At 35.4% G+C, this 7699-nt stretch overlaps 2 pseudogenes; one reads left to right on the forward strand and one right to left on the reverse strand.

The window, feature by feature from the left end:
- Nucleotides 1-1121: 1121 nt before the first annotated feature.
- On the forward strand, nt 1122-4448 carry LOC120208273 (annotated as a pseudogene).
- A 500-nt stretch (nt 4449-4948) lies between these two features.
- LOC120208252 lies at nt 4949-7264 on the reverse strand (annotated as a pseudogene).
- Nucleotides 7265-7699: the final 435 nt, after the last annotated feature.

The raw sequence follows: 7699 nt of genomic DNA on the forward strand, positions 1-7699 counted from the left end.
AATAATTGAAGATAAAAATATACTTTAACTCAAAATGATTTTTCATAAAAATTTGAAATTTGAGCTTTTTAGATTAGGTTGAAAATCATTTTTCTAACTATAATTTTAAACCAATTTTTGGATATTTAACCTTGCTTATGAGGTAAAATATCTTTGTTTTACTATATTTTTTATGCAATAAAGTTTAGGTCAAGAGTGGTATCTTAATCCAGGGTAAGGGCATATTTAAGACTCAATTGAGATTTACATAGGAATTTACAAATTGTCCACCAAGTGTGACGGTGGTAGTATTCAAACTTGACCTTACAAGCTAAAATTCTTGAATCTCAACCGCTTGCACCAACACTCGTTGATACTTTTAAACATATATTACCTTATAATTACCTCAAATTATTAAAAACTCATTTTTTCAACTGAAACGATATTTTAAATGTGATTGGTGATCATGATAATTCTTTTAGATAATGGTATATAATGGTTATCAAAATTATTTCCTTGTTATGCATAGTTACAATTTTATTTCTTTATTTATAATTATGAAATTAGATTAAAAAATTCTTAATTTTTCAAGAAATATACGGAAACTACGCATTTAGTATTTAAACTATCAATTTTGATCAAGTTTAGTACCTAAACTTTAATTTTTTTCAAAATCATACCTAACGTTTAGTTTTTGTTTCATTTAAATACTCATCATTAAAAACTTAATGCATTTAATACCTAAACTATCAATTTTGATCCGTTTTAGTACCTAAACTTTCAAAAAAATTCAAAATTTAACATTAAATTTCAAATATAGGTAATAAAATAAAAACTAAAAAATTAAAAGTTTAGATACTAAAATTGATAGTTTAAATACTAAACATATAGTTTTACTGTATGAAATATTAATTCCACCAGATGCAACCCTAAACCTTGACCTAACACCTTTGGGTTAGATTTAAGCCCAAATAATAATAATAATAATAAAACCCAAAGGCCGGAACTGCTAAAAGACAGAAGAAAGTGGGGGACCTAATTTGTAATTTGAAATTAATTTTGGAAGCGGAAATCCTACGCATCTTTTTTGAAGTAAAAAATCCGTAATTTCATTTCCCTCCAATTCTTTATCATTACTCTTTCTGCTCCACTCTTCACTATTTAAAATCCCTCTCGCCTCTCCTTTCTAAAAATCCCAATCTCCCAACCTCCAGCACGAATACCTAGAAGAAGAAAGGAGAAAAAAAGGTGTTTAATTTCCTCCCCATTTATTGGTTTGGTGTTTTTTGTTTGTTTCTCGAGAAAATTAACAGTCTAGGGTTTCTTTCATTTCCCCTTTCTCTGGACCTTGTGTATACTATTCGTTTAGCTGTTTTATTTAACTTCAAACAAGAAATCTAGGTTGATAAATTTTGGGATTATCCTTTTATTTTTTTCCCGTTTCAGGTTCTCGGTGAATCGGCTGGTGCAAGAGTAAAAAAGTTCTTAACTTTTCCCTTTTGTTAACCGGTTAGTAATACAAGTAAGAAATTGAAACATTATTTATTTCCAGTAGGAAACAAACTACTATGAGTTCAGTAATTTTGTGAATTTATTACGTTTTAGGGTTTTACTTTTGGACTCTTTTCGTTTCTTTTGTACCCGTATCTTTATTAGAGCTTTCCCCTTAGTTTCTCATGCTTTATTTGTTAAGTTTACGACGACTGTTAAAAACCCAACCATTATTTGGATCGATTAACTGTAATTTTAATCCTTATTTCTATAGGATTTTGTAAAAACGGTAAGCAGTTTTGATGTGCATTAGTCTGATTGATCAGTTGTGGTGGATTGGAGATAATGTTGTTTTTAGTCATATGGGTAATGGGTGATGATACTATATCAGTGTGAAATACGCTTGAGAGAATTTTTGTTATATTTACGTCTGTCGTGTATAGATATGCTTCACTCAATAACTTTAGGTTTTGGGATTGTATTTTTATCATACCTCATGTGTGCTCAAAAACATAAATTCTCTATGATTGGAGTATCTGTTTTCAAATGCAGAAGTTTTTACTTGTTTGTAAGATATAGCTATTCAAGATGTTCATGGACCGAAATTTCTATGGATGTGGATATACATATGTTGCAGTTTTGCACTTTTTGAAACTGTGGCTCATAGAATCTAGAATTTACCACTCTGTGATCATTGGTAAATCTTGCATTTTTCTAGTCCTTTGATAGATGCATGCTATCTCCGTTGCTATTGGTAACATATTCTGGTATTTGGTTCTTCTGTAAGAACGAAATGTAATTGATGGCATGCTGGTTTAGTTATAATCAAATAAGACTGCTTTTGGTAGTTTCTCACTAAAGTTGTATGAACTGATTGAAGGAATTGCCTAAAAGATCTATCATGATAAAAATTTCATGGTAAGAACCTATTTGATGCCGTTCATGATAAGTGGTGGATTTATAAATTAAGTACTTTTTAGTATAACAAAATTGTTGAGATTGTCTTCTTTTATTATTATTTGTTCTATGCCAGTTTTAGGTGTTGCAGTTTAACTCATGTTCTTATTATGCTGCGCACACTTCATTTAACAGAAGTTGCTTATGAAGAACGTCAGATTTGTTGACCATTTTGGTTTTTGTTACATTTATGAGTCCTTTATTTTTTTCATCTCATATTTATAATGTATTTGCAATCTCTGATGGTGCTAGGAGCTAGGTTAATTAGTTATGGAATCTGGGACTGCACACCGCATGCTGTCAGTGAAATTGTGGCCACCTAGTCATAGTACAAGGCTGATGCTTGTAGAGCGGATGACAAAGAATCTTACAACGCCATCCATTTTTTCTAGGAAGTATGGACTAGTAAGTACTGAAGAAGCTGAGAAGGATGCCAAGAAAATTGAAGAGTTAGCTTTTGACGTTGCCGATCAACACTACAAGAAGGAGCCTGATGGTGATGGAAGTTCTGCAGTGCAAGTATATGCCAAAGAATCCAGTAGAATGATGCTGGAAGTTATTAAAAGAGGCCCTACAGGAAAGGATGAAGAGGTAGCAGATAAAATTGATGTTCATCATGAAAATGTATTTGATATATCTGGAGGTCGCCGGGCATTTATAGATGCAGAGGAGGCTGAGAACATTTTGAAACCGCTTAGAGAGCCAGGAAATTCATATACTAAGGCCAGAGTCTGAAGCACTGGAAGCATGAATCTTTTTTCTTCTGCTCTAGAAGGTTCTCAATTGAGGTACCTGAACCTTTCAAACAATGCTTTGGGTGAAAAGGGTGTTCGGGCATTTGAGGCACTCCTGAAGTCACAAAATAATTTGGAGGAGCTTTATTTGATGAATGATGGTATCTCAGAAGAAGCTGCACGAGCAGTTTCTGAGCTAATTCCTTCTACTGAGAAACTGAAAGTTCTCCAGTTTCACAATAACATGACAGGGGATGAAGGTGCAATTACTATCTCTGAAATTGTGAAATTTTCCCCTGCATTGGAGTATTTCCGGTGTTCTTCAACAAGAGTTGGCTCAGATGGTGGTGTGGCTCTAGCTGAAGCACTAAAGACATGTACCCATTTAAAGAAGCTTGATCTGCGTGACAACATGTTTGGTGTGGAAGCAGGAGTTGCATTGAGCAAAGCTCTCTCTCTATTTGCAGATCTTACTGAGATTTACCTCAGTTATTTGAACCTGGAGGATGATGGGGCAAAAGCACTTGCCAATGTTCTGAAAGAGTCTGCACCTTCTCTGGAAGTTCTGGAAATGGCTGGAAATGACATTACAGCCAAAGGTGCTGCTTCTTTAGCTGTCTGTATTGCTTCAAAACAATTCCTTTCCAAAATAAACTTGGCTGAGAATGAACTCAAGGATGAAGGTGCTATTTTGATTGGTAAAGCATTAGGAGAGGGTCATAGTCGGTTGAATGAAGTTGATATGAGCACAAATGCTATTAGGAGAGCTGGGGCAAAGCTTTTGGCCCAAGCGGTTGTGAAAATACCTGGATTTAAGTTGCTGAATATCAATGGAAATTTCATATCTGATGAAGGAATAGATGAGGTGAAGGAAATGTTTAAAAGTTCCCCTGATATGCTTGGACTTTTGGATGAGAATGATCCAGAAGGAGAGGATTATGACGATGAGGATGGCAATGAGGAGAATGCAGAAGATGAGAATGAATTGGACTCCAAGCTTAAGGATCTCAAGATTGAGCAAGGAGAATAGTCATGCTGTGTATGCCATCTGTTCTCGTGGCATCTGGCTAAAAGTCATCTAAAAAGCTCTTCTATTTTCTATGACTTATTATAAGCTACTCTAGCTGTGCAACATTAGTGTGGTAGATCTACCATTTTAGTTCAGGTTTAAGAAAATATTTGAACATTCGGAATAGTTGTACCTTTATTTAGCTGAGAGCTTAATTTAGTTTAGACTCTCATAGAGCAACGTACTTTTCGGACAGCTTATTATTTTTCCTTTAGTTACATCTGTAATATGTTCCGGTATTCAGCAGTCATCTGTTTAAGATGCATCCTTATTCTATGGTTTAGCGTGCATTTTTTCTTTTCTCAAATGCTTTTTGAGATTTTTTATGAAAAAGCAAGTGAATGTTAACTTAAGACAGGTATCGCTTCCCCTTGCTCGTGTTGTCATCCTGTTTAATTGTGGTTGTAATATGTTGCTGGAGCTTCTGTAGGCCCAATGCCGGAAAATTGTCTTACCTTTTTCTTCTGTCGACATGCTACTTATGCTGCTTTTGAAGTGAAACTTTATCTTGACGTCAAAGTTAATCCACCCACTACTTCTTTGTGATTGACTCGGTTGCTCTCTTGTGCTGTTTCCACTCATGTATGCTCTGTTCATTTCTTGGCTTGTAAATTAAGTCAAGTTATTACGGTTGTAGGTTTAGTTAATTAATCTTCTGGTTTCTTTGTTTTTGTAAATGCATCACTTGTTTTATGGAAAGGTAAAAGACTATTTATCAACGGAAATTAATCATGTAACAGAGAGAAGACTTGCAGGGGAAACGTAAACAAAACATACAGAATGGCAGCATGGACTCGTATGAGTTGCAACTTTTGAGTGCCCCTTGATTATGGTTTATCAAACAGCTACCGGAACTTTAAGGGTCTCTAGTATCTTATCATCTATCTCGAACTTCATGGGTTTCTTGTCAAGCCTGACCTTTATGTACTCCTCGAATCGCTCCTTCAAGTCTTTTGGCAGATTTGTGGTGCCCTCCCACCCTATTATGTCCTTTGCAGCTCTTGGTTCGGCATAAAAGTGCTGCACGTAAGAAGGATAATGGTAAATAACACCTACACTGTGAACTTGTTGCAGTGAAATCGTATTTTTGCTTGAAAACAGTATGCTCAGGTTAACAGGTATTGTTTACCATATTACGGAAAGGAAAAGCTTTCTTCGCATCGATTCTGACGGCTTTTGGATTGTAATGAGCAATTTTTACCGGTAAGCCGGCAGCTTCGGCACACAATCTGGCTATTCCATCCAGAGTCACTGCACGGTCGCTCACACAATTGAAGATATTGAAAGATGCAGCTTATGGTTTTTCAACAGCTATGGTCAGCATGGAGGACAAGTCTCTAACATGGGCAATATTAGTATGTTGCATCCCTGAGCCTGGGATTGGCACAGGTCTATTTCTCACAATTCCTGTTGTAAGAAAATGTCAAAAACTGATAGCAAAGTTCTATGGATAAGTTGAAAATATTGCTTTGACTTACTATCAAAGAACCACTCCTCACAGTCTTTGTTGTTTCCGGATCCGATCATGTATTGTGGCCGGAATATAGCTCAACTACTGAAAACTTATCAATGTATTTATTGACTCCGACATGGCCAGCATCAGCCTTAACAACATCCTGCAATGGTGAAGATTTTGCTTAAACAAAGGAATCCAGTATTGTTTATTCATGCTAGGGACAACATTATATACATTCACATATTGTTTATATATACCCCTTTGATATGAGGTGGCTCGTCCGTCGGTTTATAGATTCCGGCACTGCTGATGAACAGGAATTGCTTCACTCCAGAGCTCTTCGCCCAATCTACCACTGGCCTACGTTGAAAGCATTGAAATTGGATTGAACTGCTTTATTTACATTACATGCAGGTATGCAGCTTCTTACTAGTTTGATGTTTTCCCATGTATATACATTTATGCATGTGAACCATTGCTCTTTTCTAAAAAGATAACCGAGACCAATACTTACATCCGCTCATACATATTTTTTTGAGAAGAGTGTAATGGTCGAGTTGCACTTGCATGTTGTGAGCAGGGGTAAGTTAGTCAAGTTGATGAGTCTTATTTTATAATTCAAATTTTATTTGAAATATTTTTGAGTTGAATTTATAAAATTCGAATAGAGTAGTTTGAGTTTCTATTTAAATTTAATAGAAAATATCTATAATGTTATGATATTTATACCAATTTAAAAAATATATATATATATATATTTCGAGTCTTATTTATTACTCAAATTTTATTAAATTTTCTTTGAAGTCGTAAAATTATGAGTCAAATCATGTTGAGTTTTCTAATGTCGAGTCGATTCCAAAAACTCGATATTTTTTAGTGGAGCCGTATTTTGCTGACTTCTAAATGTGATATTCAAGCCTTAATTCTTTTGAAGGAAAATGATGCAAGAAAAAAACCTGACGGTGTCCAAGTCCTTGCCATTGTTATCCAACACCACATCAAATGATGCCCCTGCAACAACATTCTCTACATCCGCAGGGTCTACCCACACCGTCTTCCCTCCAGCCCTCGTAATTTCCTATAATCATTCTCAAATCCCATACAAAACAAGTTGCCATTAGAAACCAAATGACAACAACAAAAAGACCCAGAAAACAAGTTCTTACGGAGAATCTGTTAAAAGGGAGCTTCTTCATCTTATCCGAGCCTTCATCTCCAACAGTCATGACGGTGACCTCATGGCCAGAACCCAGAAGTTCTTTTGCGAAGTAGAAACCAATGACTGCATGGCCACCACTGTTTGTATTGACTATAAGGACCTTCTTCTTGTCTGCAGCGGCGGCGGCCCTGACGGTGAAAGAAGCGGAGCAGCGTGTAGAGGTTGTGGGGTAGGGAAGGGAGGAAGGAGAGACAGAGAGGAGAATAAAAGAAAGAGGAAAGAGGAAATGGGAAGAGATAAGCGTGGGAATGGATAGAGAGAAGAATGTGAAGGAAGCTTGGAAGGTGGAGTGGTGAAGAGGAGGGAGGAGGATGATGAAGAAGAAGCAAGAGCAGCCATTGGAATGAATGGTTTACTTTTGGTTGGTGCTTGTTTCAGAACCAGCAATTTTCATGGATCATGGTTAAGTGGCTTTTATCTAAAGTTAACGCTTGTGGATTGCATCTGTGATATGCCCGTATCATTTTCAGAAGTATTCAAGTCTTTATTTTTAGGGTAAATTACATTTTTAATACCTCAACTATCACTTTTATTCTATTTTGGTCACCTAATTATTATTTTTTCAAAATCATACCTAGCGTTATGTTTTGGTTTCATTTTAATTACCCATAGTTAAAACATTAACATAATTGCTAACGTGGTATTTAAATGAACAATGATGATACAACATTATATTATGATGACACATTTATATTATCGTTAATTTTTGACAGTGGATGGCCAAAAAGAAATCAAAATGTAACATTAAGTATGATTTTGAAACAAAAAATAGTTGGATGGCCAAAATAGAATAA

This window comes from Hibiscus syriacus, unplaced genomic scaffold (assembly GCF_006381635.1).
Source record: "Hibiscus syriacus cultivar Baekdansim isolate YM2019G1 unplaced genomic scaffold, ASM638163v2 tig00016106_pilon, whole genome shotgun sequence".
NCBI classification, from domain to species: domain Eukaryota; kingdom Viridiplantae; phylum Streptophyta; class Magnoliopsida; order Malvales; family Malvaceae; genus Hibiscus; species Hibiscus syriacus.